The 19,965-nt window shown below is 42.9% G+C and overlaps 1 long non-coding RNA gene across 1 annotated transcript; it reads left to right on the plus strand.

The window, feature by feature from the left end:
* Positions 1-621: 621 nt before the first annotated feature.
* LOC123028477 lies at positions 622-10,371 on the plus strand. The gene is made up of 2 exons (XR_006415690.1): positions 622-1,474; positions 9,960-10,371. It is a non-coding gene; the product is annotated as an uncharacterized LOC123028477 (long non-coding RNA).
* Positions 10,372-19,965: the final 9,594 nt, after the last annotated feature.

The raw sequence follows: 19,965 nt of genomic DNA on the forward strand, positions 1-19,965 counted from the left end.
CCAGCGCGCAAAGACCCTTTCTCTCAACAGCCTTGCTTCACATACAGAAATCAGGTGCTTTCTTAGGGTAACGGGGTGGGGGGAACTAGCGGCCGTCCAAATATTATGGACTACAACTCCCATCATGCCTCACCACTGGCTTTACTGGCTAGGGTTGGTGGGAGATGGAGGCTGAAATATGTGGAGGGCCGCAAAGTTCTTCATCCAGCATGGAACGTCTTTCATTCCGAGGGCTGAATTCTCTTTCGGGAATTCGGTGGTGGATCGGGCCGAAGACAAAAGGAACAGGGCTCAAAACACCAGCATATGTTTAAGAGTGCAATTATATGCCTGTTTAAGCAGCAAAATGTGCAGTTCCTGATGGCCTGGGCAAGTCTACCTTGTCTTATTTCTGTTTACTTTAAATATTGTTGGTCCTCCAAACATCTTGGCCTATAATTCTGATCAGCCCTTGCCAGTGAAGCCTATGGTGAAGGAAGATGGGAGTTGTAAGCCCATGCTGGCTGGAGCATCCTTGGGTTGTAAGAAGTTTTTTTTCTGTCTAAGCATGTGTAGAATTGCTCTCAAGTTCTTCTTAAGCATTTTAACCTTTTAGAATGGGGGGGGGGGCATGGACTGCACAAAAGCTGGGAAACTAGCAGCTAATATGTGATTGAGGAAAAGGATAGGTTGAATTGAGACCCAAAGTCTGGGGTTCTGCACTTTTGTGCTGGGGCTTCTATTGGAGGAATCAGGACAGCCTGATTTTTTTAAAATTTCATATATTTGTTGTAAGACCAGAAAGGGCAGACTCTTGACTTGTTAGGAGTATGGGTGGGGAAACTGAGCCAAGGTTTCTTCCACCTAGATAGCAACCCTTAAAAGGGGATGTAGAAACACAGTTCTGTTGTGAAAGGGGAGGAAACCTGAGAATGGAAACTGCACCAAGGCTAAAACATTATGAGTAAACAGAAATAAGATGTTAGCGCTTGAGTGCCCAGACCAAATGTCCCCTTCACGTGAAATGCTATCGCAACTGGTGCACACAAGTCGATATGCAAATTGCTCATCATTTGCTTATGTTCTTTTCTTTCTCTCCATCATCTGTCCTTTATACCACATAGCCTTGAAACTTAAATATGTCACATAAATCAGTGTTTAAAATTAAAACTGGTTGTTAGAAAACCCCCCAACAATTTGCTGCCCCTCAATGGCACCCATAATATGATATTCAAAATAGGGCTGCATGATTACTGACAAGATATAGTCTGCAAGACCATGTCATACCTGTCTTATACTAACTACATTGGCTGCCACTAGAATTCTGAGCCCAATTTAAAGTGCTTGTATTTACATAGAAAGCCCTAGGTGCCGGGTACCTGAAAGATCGTCTGCTCCTGTATGTTCCTTCCTGCCTGTTAAGATCGAGTGAGGAGGCGAAGGAGGTGCTGGCTAGAAGAAAGACCTTGGTGCTTATACTCCACCTCTGGAATAGGTTGGTCAGAAAGGTGTGCGTGGCACTGACACTGTTAGCATTTCAGCACTGGGCAGACACCTTTTCCTCAGCTATTTTAACAATGCATTTTAATGCTTATTTGGTTTTAAATTCACCCCATTTTTGTTCTAGTTGATTTTAGTTTAAAACTGTCTTATTTAACATCTTATATTTTAATTTTGATATACTATGTTTTATATTTGGATTATGGTGTTAATAAGTTTTGAATATGTTGATTTAATATCATTGATTTTAGAATGCTGTGCTGTTTTTATATTGTGAGCCATGCAGAAAGCCCAGATATGGGTTATTCTAGTGGCATACAAATATGAAATAATAAATAAAATTAGGGGTTAAATATTGGTTTGCTGCCTTATTGCAATGGGTTAGCCCTGAAAACTGAGGGTCCGTATGTTACATGCTATTTGCTTCTTTTCACAATCATATGAATAGTTTAACAAGGAAACAGTAAAGCACTTCCATAAGAAACAAATCACCAGAAGAATTACTTATTACTACTTCTATTATCACTTAACATAGCACTTTTAAGAGTTTACATGAATTTTCTATTTGTAATCCTTACAATAATTCTTTGCTATAAATCATCCCACATATCGCAGATGCAGGGACTGGAGTTAAGAGAAAGAGTGCTTTCGGACGGACAGCTCTTGGGGATTGCTAGTCACTTCTTTTGTCTTCTCTTCCTTAATGGATTTTTATATTCTTTTTTGGTGGTAAGAAAAAAGCAGAAGAAATGGTAGGAACATATGTTGGAAAACTCACGGGCATGGTGGCTTGTTATTATGTCGGAACCCAACACCCATAATGAAGTACGGTATGTTTCCATGTGGAGAAACAGCAGCTTGTTGTAATATTTCCATGCTTTACCATGGCTTGTTTGAATCTAGGTGTAATTTCTCCATGCAATTTTCATATTTCTGCCATAGAGTTTGGGTCTACTGGAACAGTGCTTTGAAATGGCTGTGTTGGTGCCACTCTGGAAGCCAGTGGACTCCTGATGAGAAAGCTGCCTTCCACATGAGGAACATGCAGGCTTCATACAATCCCCTGAGATGCCCACGTCTTTTGCTCTGTCTGCTCTTCTCCCTTCCGTTCTTTTCTTGTCCCTGGCATTCCTAAGGATTCTCAGCAAGCCCTGATGTCCTCCCACCGCCAACAGCTGCAGAACAAACATGGTCCTGACTTTTCCAGGCAGAGAGATGCCCAGGCATCTGTATCTTGGAAAAGTCTGCCTGGCAGGATGCGTACCCTGCGTCCATGGGACAGATGTCCATGTTGATGCCCTCCATGTGCCTGGTTGAAGGAGGGAGGCGGCGCATGGCAGATGTATGAGTCTTGCACATGGGGGGGGTGAACACGCGCACAGCAAGAGATGGGTGTGTGCAGGGGTACCTGCACGCTGGCACAGAGCAGGGCAGCAGTGGGGATGCTCCTGTAGTGCTCTTTTAGAGTAACAGTGCTACCCTTCTGAGTAGGCAGTTACTTTGCTGAGCTGCAGAAAAAAGGGCAGCTGGCTGTAGCCTCATTCAGAGGGTGTGTGGGCCAGTGAGAAGGAGGCAGGGGATTCAGGCAGGAGTACTGTGCCCTGTGATGGATTTTCAGCTGCGGGAGGCTGATGGGATACTGGCTAACATTTGGAGGGAAGATGGAGAAACGTGTGTAGAAACCACACATGCATAGAAGCCAAGCACCTGTCTGAACCAAGGCACAACTGGTTTCAAGGTGGCATTGCTTAGCATTACATGGGAATGTACCCAATGACCAGAAATACAAGAATGTGGATAATCTTGGCCCTTCATCTCCAGTGAAACATCCTTAGACTTCATCTTTTCTAGTTCCTCCATTGCTACCATGCCAGCTCTCAGTTTTCTTCTAATTTCTTGGCTGTAGCCTCCATTTGAATTGATTATTATTTCTCAGGAAGGACAAAGACAATGTGGCTGAGACAAGATTTAATGCCTGATTCATAGCTTAACCATTACAGTACATCAGCTTTAAAAAAGCAGGACAATTGGAAACCTTGATTAAAGTAGACAAACAAGCATAATTTTGACATCAGCTGTTTCAGTCCCAACATACAGAGGTGATATAAAGCAGCTGTACCCAGCTTACTTCCTTCCAGATTTGTTGGATTATAACTTTGTATCTCTGTGCTGGTTGGAAGATGTTGGGATTTATTTGTTCATTCATTATGTTTCTAATCCACCCAATAATTATTATTCTATGGCCAGATTACAAAGAGTTGAAAAAAATAAAATCCAGGGAACATATATAATATAAACTATAAAAACACAAATATTTTATTAAACAAAATACAAGACAAGACAATAAAGAGCACAGGGATCAATAAAACAGCTATAAAAATCTAGCCCTAGGTCTCTAAAATGCCTGAGAGAAAAGAACAGTCTTTTCCTGGTGCTATAAAAGTTTTGCTGTTTTCATAAAAGTGTGGGTGAAATGAACAGCGACTTGGGAAGGGAGTTCTACAGAAAGGAGGAAAAAGGAAGCTGTGCAAACAGATCTCTGTTTTGGTATATGTTTCTGATGGTGGACGTCCCCCACTGGGTATCATTTGTTAAATGGATGACAGTCAATGGTGTTAAGAACTCGGTATGTTTTATACTCTTGCAATGTTTGAATTTCTTCAGCTGATGTCTCCACCTTGTTCTCAGTAGTCTCTCTCAACTTCATTTCCGTGGATACGTGTTACCTGGGTTTGCTTTTAGAAAGAGTGATGATATCAAATCTGGGAATGGAGAGGTTCCAAGACCACTCAGATGTTGGAAAGGGTGGAAGGACAGCTAAGCTAAATTGATGTGTAAGTTTTGAATATGAGAACATAAGAACATAAAAGCCATGCTGGATCAAGCCAAAGGTCCATCCAGTCCAGAACTACAAGCACATGATGGCAAACCAGCTGCCTTCAGGATCCCTCTATGAAAAAGAGCTCCATCACAGCTTCCTGTTACATTCGTCAACAGACAGAGTAGGAACCTAGACATTACCTGCATAATATGACTTTACAGCAGGAGTGCTCAGACATGTGTTCTACAAGTCCTTTCAAGTCTATTCAGCACAGCCAACAATAGGGGTCAATGGAGTTGCGAGTCTCCAAACATCATGGCTTACAAGTTGCACATACCTGCTGTAGGGAATTTTCTGGTATCAACACCTCTTCATAACAAAGATGATCATAACCAGGCAAATTTCAGCAGCTATGTCATCTGGACTGATTGGAAAAATACATTCAAAACACATCTTAATCAGAGAACCACTAAATTATTTCTCCCTGTTTCCAGGAACTACTCTTTAAAATATGACAAAGAGTGTTTTATATTGAAAATGATAGTAAATGAGGATGATGGTGCAACCTAAATTTAGGTCTAGAGAAGGTGTTGAAAGTTCATCAAAAGGGACTTGAAAGATATTTCCAGGGGTGTTTCCAAGATTTACAGTCTTCTATTACTGCAGCTTGTGCTGCTCTGGGTGTAACTTCTTTGCACTTTCCCACCAAATATTTAGTATATGCACAAGCTGACTTAGGTTTGCACTGGGCTCAGCATTGCAGGAAGTTCAAGGTACGTAAGAAGCCATGTTTGCAGGATGCAACCACTGGCTTAGGCTGACATGTGTGTCATACCCACGCTGGTGTAACGATCTAAAGTTTGACCATTAAAGCAAACTGGGAACCTCAGGGAGTAAAGTAAAAAGTGTAGTGTAAAGCTTAAGAGTGCAGGACTGGGAGTCAGGAGTTCTGGACTCTGGTCCCCGCTCAGCCATGGATAACTTTGGAGACATTGGTTCAGTCACAGACTCTCAGCCCAGCCTATGTCACAGGGTTGTTGTTGTGAGGAATAGATTGAGAGGAGGAAGAGAATTATGTGGGCTGTCTTGAGTTCCTTGAAAGGAAAAAAGATGGGATATAAATATAATTAATTAAAATAGCTTAAGGGTATACCTAAAAGCAGTGCTCTTGAGTTTCATAGGTGACTGGGGATTTCAATGAGATCATCATACCAAACCACAAAACAGATCATATAACTGCAAAGTGGAAAATAAACGAACTCTACCAATGTATTTTTCTCACTTTGAAATTCATGGAACAAAGTTCTTTTTGAGACATTCATTTTCAACTAAGCAACAGCTTTTCACTTGTGCTTGGTATATTCCAGATGTGAAGATGCTGAGCTACTCATTAACATGTTAAATATGTGTACATATGTTTGAAAATGAGAACCACAATTTTCCTGCTCTCTGACATTGTGAATTTAACACTATAATTACATTTGACTAACAAGTAACAGTTCCAGCAGCAGACTGGATGGTCTCATTTACAAATGGCAAGGTCGTCATTCCCGTCCAGCATATTTCCTGCTATCAGATTGGACATAATTGTTCCATTATTCCACATTAACATCTCTGTTTTATTTAATGGGAAGCTAGTCTTGTATTAAACAAGGCTGATACTTGCTGGCAGCTCTTGGATTGTCCTTACAGTATGAAGAGCCTTGAGCATGTTCCCTATTTTTTGTGTTGCTGTTGATGGTAATTTTAGTTTTCAGAGCCAACATGATTCAGTCATTCATTCAGCAACACTAGAATTTCCAAGAAAGCTTTTATGGCAAAAGTATTACAATAAACAAGGGCTGGTCGGCCAGAATTTCTCAAACTTAAGGTTCTATAGTTCAGCCTTCTCTAAGGTGGTACTTTCCAGTTGTTTTGTAGTACAACTCCCATCACCATTGCTGTGCTAGCTGAGACTGATGGGAGTTGTAGTCCAAAAGGTCTGAGGGACACTAGGTTGGGAAAAGATGCTGCATATGAATTAAAGTGGAAAGCAGACTTCATTTTCCACACCAAAGGATCTAGGAGTCCCTCAGCCTTACCATGTTTCTGCACATGTGTATGAGAGTGAGTAATTATATTCTGGCTCTGCACTAAGAGTCATTGAGCTATCCAATCACATCTGATACAGATTATGGAAAGATTACATTCTCTGGCAAAAGTCTGGAAACTGTTGATTGAAGCTGGCACTGCGGAGTGTGTAGGTTGCCACTTCAGGCTTGTGGGCACCCCAATAATAATATTACTACTGGCCTTGTAACATACTAGAGTATTCTAGCACCAGATTGGAAGTTACCAGGGTAGCTATTTATTCATTGCCAAAAGAGGACACACATCTGCCCCAAACCAGGACAACATTTGTGCAACAATTGCATAAGCTAATTTACATGCCCAGATGAGCATTTAGAAATAATTACTCCAATTTAAATAGAGATGTAATTCATTTCACCTAAGTGAGGAAGGCTGTGACAAGGTGACTTCTGTGCCTCTTAGTCTGCAGCCCACACGCTAAACATTAACGATCACTTTCTGGGCTCCTGCTTTCCTTTCTTGTCAGTTAATAGTTTTAAACTTGGCTTGAATGGAATGGCCCTTCAAGCAGAGGACTGCCATATGTGAAGCGGATGCCTGGCTGCCCTCTGGGCCGTGTCATGACTTGCAAGAGCCCTTCAGACAGTGTGGTTCCTTCTGGGGAGGGTGCAGGCTAGAGTCAAAGACCATGGGATGGCTCTCTAATTGGAACTAATTCATGGAGGTTAACTATCAAGGGGTGTGAGCAAGGATAGATAAACTCTACCTCCAGGTTCAGAGGCATTTTGTGATGGGGAATGATGCCTGAAGAAGGGCACTTCATGACCTGCTTGTGAGCTTCCTCGATTGCTGTGGTTATGAACAGGATGCTGAACTAGACCGATAACAGTGTCACTTGAGCCTTAAAGGACTGTCTGTATTTGAACTGTTACTTTGAAAAACCCCAAAGGAAACATTAGTACTTATGTACAAAATATTATGTTCTTAGAATAACTTGGGGTGCCCAACACATGCCTAAGCTGCTTATACTAGGTGGTTTCCAGGTAACAGTATTGGTGGCAGCAGGAAAGGTTCTGTTTGTTGAGTTGCAGTGACAGAGAGTTCCTTAGGTCTACAAATATAAGCATTTGCTATAAAAAGGCACTTTCCTTCTAGGTGGTAGCAATCCTGAGAAGAGATATCCTCTCATCCTAAGCTTTCAGCCTCCCCTGATCATCTCAATCTGTGCCTTCATGTCCATGCAATCTGCCTTTTAAGTTCATGTGGTAACAGCAACTTTAAATACAGAAATAGGATAATCTGGTATTGGTTTAATTCAGCCTTCTCCAATCCTCCTGGTCTCCATATTCGCTGGACTACAGATGCTATAAACCCCAGCCTGTGTTGGGTGACTGTGAATCATGGTATCTGTAATCTAACACATCTGGAGGAACCTGGCTGGGGGAGGCTGCTTTAATCTTTTAAATTCTGTGTTTTAAATACAACAAAATATTAAATAACATTTAATAATTTAAAATAAAAAAATAAAAAATAAATAAAAACAAATAGTTCCTTCCCAACTAATCTGTTTTAAATGATTTACTCTAAACTTCTTGTTGTAGTAGTAAAACCTTATTCATAACACAACTACTGTAAAAAATCTATTTTCCCTTTTGTCCAAGCTACGTGTTTTCCTTGCTCTTCCTGAGAAAAAGATAAACAATCACATGACAGGAAGAGGACAGAATTCTAAAATAAACTGTTAATGTACACAAAAAACTCATACAGAAAGCAAACAATCGACAAAGAACAATCAACAAAACACAGAACTGGGCAAAAATTTAGGTACCCAATGTAAACATGTTGTTTCTTCTGATATCACAAAATTCTTGGAAATCAAGGCAAGGTTGCCTGGCAAAATTGGTGGAAGAGGTGGATTTAGTTAAGCATTTCAATAAAAAGTCAGAAGGCAGCAGTCTGACCAGTCATTATCACTTAGATCCTAATGACTAAATATCTATAATGGCTAAGTTTATCAACTTCATCTATTTTTATGTTACTTTCTCACAAAATATATCTAAAGCATCTCAAGAACAATAGAAAAACAAGAAAGTATACCAGTGCATCAATTGCAATAACATGCCCTCAGAATGATATGCAACCCTAGCAATTCATTTCACTGATGCTAATCTTATAATGTTTCAAATTGATTACAAGATAGGCACTATTAATCATTAATAGTGATTATTTATTTATTTATTAAATTATTTATTTATCAGTAAAGTGTAAGCCAGAGCCAAATAAAGGAAACTTTTCCAATGCTTTGAGGCATTAACAAACAATAGAATCTGCAAACAGCTACCTCAAATGTAGCAGCTGCAGAAAATAACCAGATTTCTTATATCCTGCAACAGCTGATCTATTCATACTGCACCATCTCATTCTGGTACAGCTCCAACAGAGACAAGGATGGTGATGTTTATGCATAGTATATTCTTATCACTACAATATTGCATTTAGATCCCACCTTCTTTCCTATGCTGACTACCCCAAGGTGGCTTATATTATATATTTCATCCTCACAGCAACAGCCCTGTGAGGTAGGTTAGGCTGAGTGTGAGTGACTGGCCCAAAGTCATCCACTGAGCTTCACCTTGATCCAAGATTTATTGGCAATAAACCACAGTTCATTTGGACCAGTGGCAGGAGCTATAGTCCCAGATGGGGTATGGATCAGGCAAAGAAGGCTCAATGTCCAGAGACAGAACAAAGAGTCATGTAAGGGTTTGGTGGTTGGACCTTGCATTTCTCCATTGGTTTGTGACTTGTGATCAGGCAACAAAACTGAGATCAGTACTGAAACCAAGACAAACCAACCTTTTGCCAAAAAACCTAGTCTGGATGGATAGCCTAGGATAGCATGGTGGTGGAACAGGATAAGACTCAAGGTCCTGATTTAAGACCTCTGTCCATTCATCTGTCTGCACATCTGTCTGTCTGTCTGCAAGATGTACATTGTAGTTGCCTAACTCCAGTTCCCATCCTATAGTGATACACAGAACCTTTGCTCTGTCTGCCATTGTGATCCAGTGGCACAGAGATCCCACCTCATATGAGATGTTCTCCTATAGGTTGAAGTTTTGATACTTGGTGAAGACTTCATCATATCTGTTGAAGTGCAATCCCTGGATTCTTCAGGTAGGACTAGGAAAGGATTCTACATGAAATCCTGGAGGGCTCCTGCCAGCCCATATTGACACTACTGGGCCTGTGGTCTGATGTAGTATAAGGCACTTATTGGCTATGTACTATTGACTATACACAGTTAACACAGGCATATTAGTTTGAATTCAGTTCAAAGACTGGATTTCTGGCTTGGTCAGTGTAGTCATATAGCACTATCCTAGCAATTCTCCTGCAGGAAACAATGTTATGTAGGCACACACTTTTGGATAGCCCACTATGGAATTACCTATGAAACAATGACAAATTTTGTGGCCCACTAAGACTAACATATCAATTATGACATGAACTTTTAAGGACTTATAATCTATTGCAAGGGAAGACAGTAGGTATATCTGGGTTTACTGATATATTTCTTTGATTTCAGATATTCAACAGGAGCCACCACAAAAGGATCCCATCCCATATTATATATCTGAAAAGAAGAACGTTCGGAATAATCAGGCATGGGATTTTGTGTAGAAAACTGGATTTTGCAGAAAATTTGACTCAAGTTGGTTACCTTCAGGTGTAATGGGTCTTTAGTCCACTGGTTGCCTTTTTTTTCTTCCATCAGTAAAGATGTCTTCAATCCTAGAGGGACACATTAACATAATCCATGTTTATTTCACATTGCATCACCAAGTGCATAGTCTGTTTGGCATAGCAATGCATAAAAGCTCATTTATGACTTCTAAAATGTACATCCAATGTGCAGTGATACTTTTGGTTGCATGTTAAAAGTTTTCCACTCTTCTTATATGTGTTTATATTGAAAATTAAATTTGAGGAAACTCTCAGATTCCTAGTATTAGAAATATTTAATTCCACACACATTGTTTGCAGCAGACTTCTGTTCATAGATCTTGGGATTCTTGTAAAAAGCAAAGTGGAGCCTGCAAACCTGAATCTTGCCCACAGTAATTCAGTTAAAGGTATGCAAAACAAAAACCAAAGCCAGTGCAATGCTAATGTTGCTTACTTATATTCATGTGAACACAGCAGTCCTATTGCAAGAAAAAAGAAAACATAGCCTTTTCTTTAAAAAAAAAAAAAAATCTGCCTTAAAGGAATTTAGACGGAAAAAATTCTGGGCAATTCCATGATTTGCAATGTGTGCAATGCCTATAAGATTTTTTTTTTCAGACAAAGCATGTGTTCTAAGACTGTAGTTGCATACGCACTTGGCTAGAGAAAATTTCACTGAAATCAGTTGGGCTTACTTCTGAACAACATTCATATAGGACTGTACTGCATAACAAAGATATGAAAAATCAAACTTTACTCTCCCATTGGAAAAAGTAGGATTATTGAAAAAAAGAATTTGGTTGCAAATATTTTGCTTAGTCCCTTGAGCTGAAAGGGGAAGTAAATCATTTGAGTTGACACAGACAATTTGGGAGGTGAAATTCTATCACTGCCATCACATGGTTGTGGTTTAACTGATGCTTGTGTGGTTACAGTGCAGTCAGTGCCCACGGATCATTTCGGCACCTAATAAAGACCTTGGGGTTTGGAAGCACAACCCTAGAATACCACAAAGTGACTCTTAATGCTTGGCCTCCAAAAAATAAATATTATGCTTGATTCTCTGTAAGTGCTTCCTGGATCTTCCTAAATTATAATATTTTAAACCACTTTTCAGAACCAAGCAATTTAACTTGTTAGAGAAGAGAAGAGAAGAGAAGAGATAGTATTAGTGAAGGGGAGAAAAAATTGGACAGAGCAGGACAGAAAAAGCAATACTAGATTTAATCACTTGATGTCACTCTTTGAAAACTTTGAAAGCAGTGCAATAAACATTTCTGCCTTGTGTTCAGGAAAAGGGTCAGTTTGGATTTGACAGTTCTAACACAGTTCTCCAGTCAACTTTTTTCAGCAAGCCACTCTTACTTCTGCCGCTCCTGCCAACATGCAAATTTCATCTCAGTTTACTCTCTCCATTTTTCCTCCCCTTGGATTTCTCATTCTGCTTTGAGAAATTCCTGTTTCCTGTCTTTCCCACTGTTTCTCTTAGCTGGTGGTCTTCTATGCCTCTTCCTTTTGGCATAGGATGGATGCTCAGGTGTTCCCCTTTACCAAGGACAATACTCTCTTTGAAGGTATCCTCTAAGGGTTGTCCAGTCCAAGTCTGGCTTAAAGATAAGAATGAAAAGAAGGGAGAGAAGGGGCCTTTCAATTGCCCCTTGCAGAAGCTAGCAGCACCTGGGCAGGCACACAGCTCACCTGGTCATAGACTTCTATTGTGCTCTATTTCTGTTCAAGTGATTTCCAGATTTTCCCATAGACATATTAATTAACAGAAGAAAATACCTTGATGCCTTCCTTTGTCCCCTGTTTTGGTGATGTGGTTGCTCCAAAATTACATGATTAATGTAATTTGCACATGGTAGGCATGTCATGAGCATATGTGAACTCCAGGGGATGGTGGAGGACAGGAAGGCCTGGAGGAATGTTGTTCATGGGGTCACGACTAACAACAATAAGGCATGTCATGAGCAGAGCTGGCTGGAGCCAGGGGTCAGACTAGATGACCCGGGAAGCTCCTTCTGACTCCCTCTGCTTCAGATGTTTGGCAGCCTCCGTGGATCAGCGTGCGCCATGTTGATCAGTCTTGTGCCAGGGTCTCCCAGGAGGTGATGTCAGCGTGTCTTTGTATCACTTCTTTTGTTCCCCGTGCGATCGCTTTCCTTGAGACAGCTCACCATGGAAGAGCTGTTTGGGGATGGGGTGGTCTGGCATCCTTGCAACATGGCCTGCCCAGCGTGTCTGGGCTTTCATCAGCAGGGTGTGAACTGATGGCAGGCTTGCTCTGGAGTGGGCCTCTGTGTCTGGCACCTTGTCCTGCCACCAGATCCTCAGAAGTCTGCAGAGGCAAGTCGTGTGGAAGTGGTTCAATTGCCTAGCATGCCTCCTGTATGCAGTCGAAGTCTCGCTGGCATACAACACGGTAGTTAGCACTACTGCTCGGTAGACTTTAAGCTTTGTAGCAAGGCTTATTCCACGGCGGTCCCACACTTTGGTCATCAGTCAGCTGAATGCGGCGCTTGCCTTAGCGATTCTGCAGTTGACCTCGATGTCAATTGTCACTGCATGGGAGATGGTGCTGCCAAGGTATGTAAATTGGTCCACTGCTTGCAGCTTTTGTCCCTTCACTGTGATGGGAATTCTGGTAAAGAAACAAAGAACATCATTTTTAGTTTCTTGGTAAAACTACTAATGAAATCTGCCCATCCCTGATTTACAGCAAGAGCAGTTAGATGATTTGCATGGGCTAAATGACTGCAACTGATCACATCCTCTTTTTTAAGGCCCTGTTCCTAAAAGGAATGCATGTTGTAACATTGAAACTTATCTGATAATCAGAGAAGATATGCTAAATTCCCTATGTTAGGCTAGGTGTATGAAGAAAACTGCAAAACCATACTGTGCCAGTAGGTGGCACTGCAGTCCATATTACCACAGCATTCTGCACATGCTATGGAGGTAGGGGGTTTCACTGAAGTTTGTTTATTTATATCCCACCTTTTTCCCTTTCAAGGAATTTGTGCAAATATCAAAAATGTGAACAGGAGCCCCCACTCCTTTTTTTTGCAAAATTTCATATTACGGAACTTGCAATTGCATTTTTGAAAGTATGTATTTAAAAATGCTAGATGGAGTCACTGAAGGAGTCGGTGTGAGCTTAGGTGGACTCTGGGGGATGGTGGAGGACAGGAGAGCCTGGAGAAATGTTGTCCATGGGGTCGCGATGGGTCAGTCTCGACTCTGCTAAACAACAACATATTTAAAAATGCACATTTCATGCTATGGCCAATCATGAGAAAATGCACACTTTTGGGTAATGTGCAGAATAATAGTTTTCCTCCCAGCTGAACAAACTGAAAAACACCTTGCAAACAAAAACAAGACTGAGCCAAACCAAGCGTTGAAATGAAGTTTAAAGACTTTCAACAAGCTCAAATATCCTCAGTTCTCCCATCCCTAGAACATGCTGAAGGCTTTTGCTCTTCTAAATGTTTTAATTCTAGCTAGAGAAAATGAGTGCTTCAGACAGACAGTGCCTGTCAGTACTGTTAAAAGGCATTGTGCAACTATTCTCTCCTTAACAGATTTTGTGCATCTGTAAAAAAAGAAGAACAAAGAAGCGCTGCAAAAGCAAAAAAGGAGGGTTCCTTGCATGGTCCCTCATTACATGCCAAGAAAATGCGAGGAATTTTTCCTCATTTTGAAGCACTGCATATTAAATAGGTGACAAAACTGTGTCTGGTTAGATCAGCAAAACGCTGGAAGAAAACTTGTTCCAAGAGATGGAAAGGCAGGCCTTTTCTCAATACCAGATTTTGCGTATTCAGATCCTTTATTAAAATTCTCCACAACATATTCTGTGGTGTGGATTGAAGATCTTTATGGACTCCCAACCTGTCTTGGGAATAGAAAGTTTTAAATCCAGTGCTGCCCGTAACACTTGTCCAGTGTTTTGCATTCCAGTCATGTTGGCACTTCCGCACAACAGCTTGTTCAACATGGTGCCTCCAGATGTTGGTAGACCCCCACATGTATACAGACAGCCCTTGCATTAAAAGTAGCATGTAGACATCCCTGTTCTTTCATCCTTTCTACTTCCACTGTGTTGTTGTTTAGAAAAATAGGGGAAAGATAAGAATCATGAGTAGTTACTTCAAGGAGGAAAAATGTGAAGGAAATGTAATATTTAGAAATTTGATGTGTGGCACATTTGTTTTCATGCTTACCTTGCATCAACTTGTTCATAATTAGGTTTTTAAGTTGAGCATACCTAGCTGACAGGCAGCTGATAAGCTCCAGTGAGTGTGTGGTAAACCAAGATGTGCTGTTTCCATGCAGCATGGTATCTCCCCTTGAGTTCTGTATTCACACATTCACATGGTGACTACTCATGAGTCACCGCTGCACACCTCCATCTTCCCTTCAAGTGGCGGCACATAAGCTATTAGCCCCTGTGGCTGGGAATCAATCCCAGCATGCACTGGTCCTGCCTGCCCCGCCTGCCTCCCTCCCAGTCATCCTTATGCTCCCCGGACATGTTCTCAGCTGGCTGCCGCGGCTTCATTTTTGCCTACTTTCCACAGAGCCGCTGTTTACTCAGAGCAGTGCAGATGCTCTGCAGGAGCAGCAGAAAAGCATCCCCCTCCCCTGCCCATGCTGCACCTACGTCCAACGCTCCCCCCACCAGGTGCCAGGTTTGAATTCACTTCTGGGGCTGCCTTCTCCCAGCAGCTTGGTGCATGGAGAGCTGCAGTGTGGGCACCAGTGCTAGGGGTGGGGGGAAGCATGCCCTGCTGGGCACACCTCCCCAAGGATGCCTACCTGGGCAACTGCCCGGGAAACTCCACTGGGAGGCCAGCAGGAGGGCAGTGTAGAGGCCCCTGTATTGTCAGGAACCACGTGGGATGGGGCAGGGGGTGGAGGCAGAGCAGGAGACACAGTCTCCCTGGGACGCTCGCACTGGTGGCAAGGCCCCACATGCTGGCCGTGCACCGCTCTAGCTCCGGGAAGTACCAGGCGGGAGTGCCGTGCGCAGCTGCCCGCATGCTCACTGCTGCTAGAGGTGCTTCCCTCTCCTTGCCCAGGGTGCGTTGCCGAATACCTGGCCACTCGGTCTCATGGCAAGGTGCCAACAAGCTGACAAGGTGAGGTGGTGATGAGGCGACGGAAAGGGCATGGCGGCAGCAGGATGGGGTGTCCGGGCACCACGGAACGTGCACTAGGATGGAGGACGGGGGGTGCGGAGACAGCCAATCAGCATCCTGCCTGCTGGCGACTCGCCATTGCTAGGGAAACGGCAGCAGAAAATGGCGGGTGGAGTGGCTGGAGCGCTCGCGGTCACTCAGGCCCCTGAACTCACTATCAGAAACAGGGAAACTATGGGAAACCATTGTAAATGCATCTGCACATCACAACAAGCAATGGTGAAGCGTGGAAACCTTAGAACAAACCACTGGTTCTTTCTTGGGATTCATGCATAAATGGGTGTCCTGCAACAGCAGGGAGGTGGATCTGATGGCCTTTATGGCCCCTTCTGACTCTACTATTCCATGATTTTATGTTAAAAAAATGGATCATGCTTCTGCATGCTTGTTGAATCTGCACACAATGACAAGCCATCCTTGACATGCGAACACAGCCCGTGTGTGTGTGTCTGTAATGAGAGAGACAGCCAACTGCACTTCCTGTTGGCCTAGGAGTTTTCCCAACTGGAAATACTAAGCAATTTTTTTGCTGCCATTGTTGGCTTTTTTTTTTGTTATTTTGCTGAGGTCTGGGGTTAGTAGAGAGGTTAGACACCGGGGATTAGTTAGGTAAATTGCATTTCTGAAGAGACCATAAAAAGACTAAATTTATTTCAGTGTAGCTCAGTAGCTACTCATGGTTATTTTTTTTTTAAGCATTAAGTGGCCAGGTCAATTGAGGTCAACATGTTCGTCTTATCACATAGGTCAAGAATGCTCAGTGCCATTCCCCAAATGGTATAGGGAAGGTGTAGCAAGGGATTCAGCTGAAGTAAGAGTGAGGTGCTTCTGAAGGCTGAAGAAGCAATTTGGCCTGACTGATCATTCATCGGACAAATGGGGACAGAGCTAGAAACAAGCGAGCAAACAAGCTATTCTGAAATCCAGTGTAAGTTTAGTCAGAAGTAAGCCTTCCTGAACATAGAATGCTATATCTGGTCATTTGTCCACCTTTTGTGTGTGGTCTCCCCCCCCCCCCCCCCGCCCGTAATGATACATTTCCTTTAAACAAATAACAGATAACTCAGTGATTAAAAACCTGCTGGTTTAAGACCAGAGTTCAGACTGCCTCATACTGGCTCAACCCGAGATTGAGGAAACTGGAACCCTAGCCTGGATTCTTAGGAAACTGCCACCATCACCCTCATGAGCCAAATTGTGCAATGGCACAACTTGTGCTTGCTTCCAACTCATCCTCTATGCAGTCACACTTCACCTTAGGCCCCAGTCCAGATGGGAAGATCATGCCAATTAGGCCAGTGTCTATTACAGCCTCCGAACAGCAGGACTAGCCAGGCCTTCGGCATCTGGCCTGGTGGTAGAGTGAGCACTTATGAATCACCCCCAAAGAGGAAACGCATCAGCAAAAGAAAGGACAAAAAAATCAGTTTGCATAACATTTGCAATGCCCATTGATAGGTGGACTCATGCACTTTTAATTACTTCTTAGGACTGAAATAGAAATACAGAACCCGTTATTGTAATGTGGAAGTCCGTAACTGGGTGACTCCTGTGTCTTACTCGGTCTGCTGTTCAGGAACTATGGACAGACAGCTTCAAAGCCCAGCTCTTCCTTCTGATGGTGCTTGATCCTTCAACTGGCCTTAAGCTAGACAACCCTTCAAAACAAAGGACAGACCTCTGGCATCCCTTCAAATATTCAAGTGCACAAATAGAGGACTGCTCTCTGAAAAACAAGACACACAGGCCCCTTGTGGAGTATGGGGCAAGTGCATCCCAGCAGGTGCGTCCACTAGCATCATCTCTGCATGTATTTTAAGGTAGCTGTCCATCTTCTATTCCTCCAATCATCACTGGATCCACACCCAGTTCAGCAGTGCTACTTTAGGACCCCGAGGCATGGGGAAGGGTGGGGTGGGAATTATGATGGTGCTGCTGCAGTCATATGACCTAGACCCTAAAGGGTTTTTATGGGAGGGGAGTGTTTTGCTTTGATGCCCCTGCAGACTGCTGCAGCTTCCCCATAAGTTTGCGGCAAGTAGCCCCACTAGCCATTATGCAACTGCCGAGGGAGGCTGTGAAGGCTGCGTGGAGGGGGAATACCAGGCACTTGGCCAGCCCTCTCAGCCCTGGCGACAGCCTGTTGTGAAGACGCACATGCCTGGGCCTCCTGTAACGAAAACAGCAGGATTTCAGTTTGCCCTTCATACCATCATTCTACTGGTAGAGAAGGGCCTCCATGTGGAACAGTCACAGTGTGCCTTAACCACATCACTGCTTGGCTGTGGTGTGGGACGCCCAGTCCACCTCACAGGCATCGCGAAGTTCAGATGGCCAGGTTGCACATGCAAGTGGGCCTTGCAGTGACCATACGCCCTACTTGACAGAGGACTGTCCTTTATGGAAAGAAGCCAAGGGTCCAGATCTAGCTTAAAGATTAAAAGAAGAAAAACAAGGGCAGCTGCCTTGCAGTTGCCCATCCACAAAGAGCAACTGGGCAGCAGACAGATCAGGAATATAGGTCAACTGGTCACAGCCTTTCCCTGATGATGAGATTCATTTCCATTTAAATTATATAAAGTTTCTAGATTTGCATCTGTACATGTAGGTGCATTGGGCATTGTGCAATTTTACAGAACCCCGTGTCCTCTTCTGCCCACCTTTCTGGGGATAGTAAGTGGTCACCTAGGACTGGCCCAAGCAAAACGAGCCACTCTTGTATCTTTACACCCCAGCTTTTATTCATGGAGTTCCCAGGGGGAGGGTCCCCCATCCAAGCATTGACCAGACCAAAACCTGCTGAAGTTCCACAAGATGGCTCCATAGTGTGCCTTCAGAGCATTCCCTGGAATTTTCCATAGCTCCTTTTTGCTCACTTTAATTGAGTTTGCACAGATAATAAATGACACTTCCATGGGCAAATATCAGCCAGGAACCTCTTGCTCCCACAATTTGGATTGTGGACGTGTATGGAGACTGCTGTCTATAAGGCCAGATACTGAAGATGAAACAAATACTTTGGCCACCTAATGCGAAGGAAGGACTCCCTGGAGAAGAGCCTAATGCTGGGAACAATTGAGGGCAAAAGAAGAAGGGGACGGCAGAGAATGTGGTGGCTAGATGGAGTCACTGAAGCAGTCGGTGTGAGCTTAAGTGGACTTCAGGGGATGGTGGAGGACAGGAAGGCCTGGAGGAATGTTGTCCATGGGGTCGTGATGGGTCGGACATGACTTTGTGACTACCAACAACAGCATGGATACTTTTTCTGAACCAGAAAGTATCCAGCATTAAATCACACTTTTTTAAAGGGTGGGCCTAACATAATGCATAATTTGGACAGAGGAGTATTCAGGAGCTTAAAGAGAAGGAACTGAATGGCAAGAGCATCACAGGCCTTGCTTGACACAGTATGGTATTCCACCTAACATTTAATCACTCCTGCTGCTATGACCTTGGTTACTTTATTCAGAGATCAGTTGAAGAAGCCAAAGTAAATATTGTTTGGAGGATTAAATCAAACAACAAACCTTAGAGGAAGAAGGGAGGAGCTGGGGGTGGGAGAGGGGGTTGTCCTGAGAGACTAGGTATTATTTGCTGGCCCACAGGAGGAGTATCTTGATGGTTCATGGACTTCAAAGGAGCAACAGTTTCAACAACTGATAATTGAGCTGCTCGAAGTGATAGCATTAGAAATGAGGGAGAAGGATTTGGACTCAACAGGCAAAATTCTTTTGTGGTAGTGAGAGATGAATGTACCAGCAGGTGCCATCAAGGAATCAACTGCATGTATCAGAAGGAAGTTAGAAACAAAATGTTATTTTACTGGCTTCCAACACAGTCCACACATGGATGCATGGGTGCGCGCATGCACACACGCACACACACACATGACCAGGAATGTAAGTTGTTGCAGTGTCTCTTCCGTGGATGTGTAACCATGAACAAAACCCATTAGGAATTGGGTGAGTGGATTGATGGCCAGGAGGAGGTGGATTAGGAAGGAATTTGTCAGGTGCTTCATCTTTAAAATTGATGGTGCTCAACTCTGCCTGAAAGTGACATCTGCTCATCTAGGGTATTGCTCCCTTATTCTTGGAGATGCATTGTGGTTGCTTGTTTGCTTTACGCATGTGCAGGGGATACACTGACGTTGTTGTTGTTCAATTTGTTCTAGGGCTGATACCCAGCTGGGAAGATTTAAACACTAAAATGGGTTTCTGTCCTTATGATTATGATTGCTTTCATTTCTGTACCACCCAATAGCTGAAGCTCTCTCAGTAGTTTGCAACCATATGGAAAAACAATACATTAAAATAGAATAAAACCTTATCAAAAATTAAAACATTAAAATTAAAAACAAGTAAAAGAAAACCTCCTGAGGTAGACAATTCCTTCAAGACCCTGGCAACCTATAGCCATCAGGACTACTAACCATCAATTACCTTCTCCATGAATTTCTCCATCCCCTTTAAAGTTATCCAAATGAGTAGCCAGCAACACGTCTCATGGAAGTAAATTCATCATCTTACTCTGTTCTGTACTTCCTTTTATTTGCCTCAAATCTCCCATGAAGAAGCTTCATGGGATGATGTACAATGAGAGAGGGTGGAAAATGTTCCCTATCCACTTAGAAACATAGAAGCATAGAAACATAGAAACAGA

The sequence above is a fragment of the Varanus komodoensis genome, unplaced genomic scaffold, assembly GCF_004798865.1.
Source record: "Varanus komodoensis strain SLA01 unplaced genomic scaffold, ASM479886v1 scaffold37, whole genome shotgun sequence".
NCBI classification, from domain to species: Eukaryota; Metazoa; Chordata; class Lepidosauria; order Squamata; family Varanidae; genus Varanus; species Varanus komodoensis.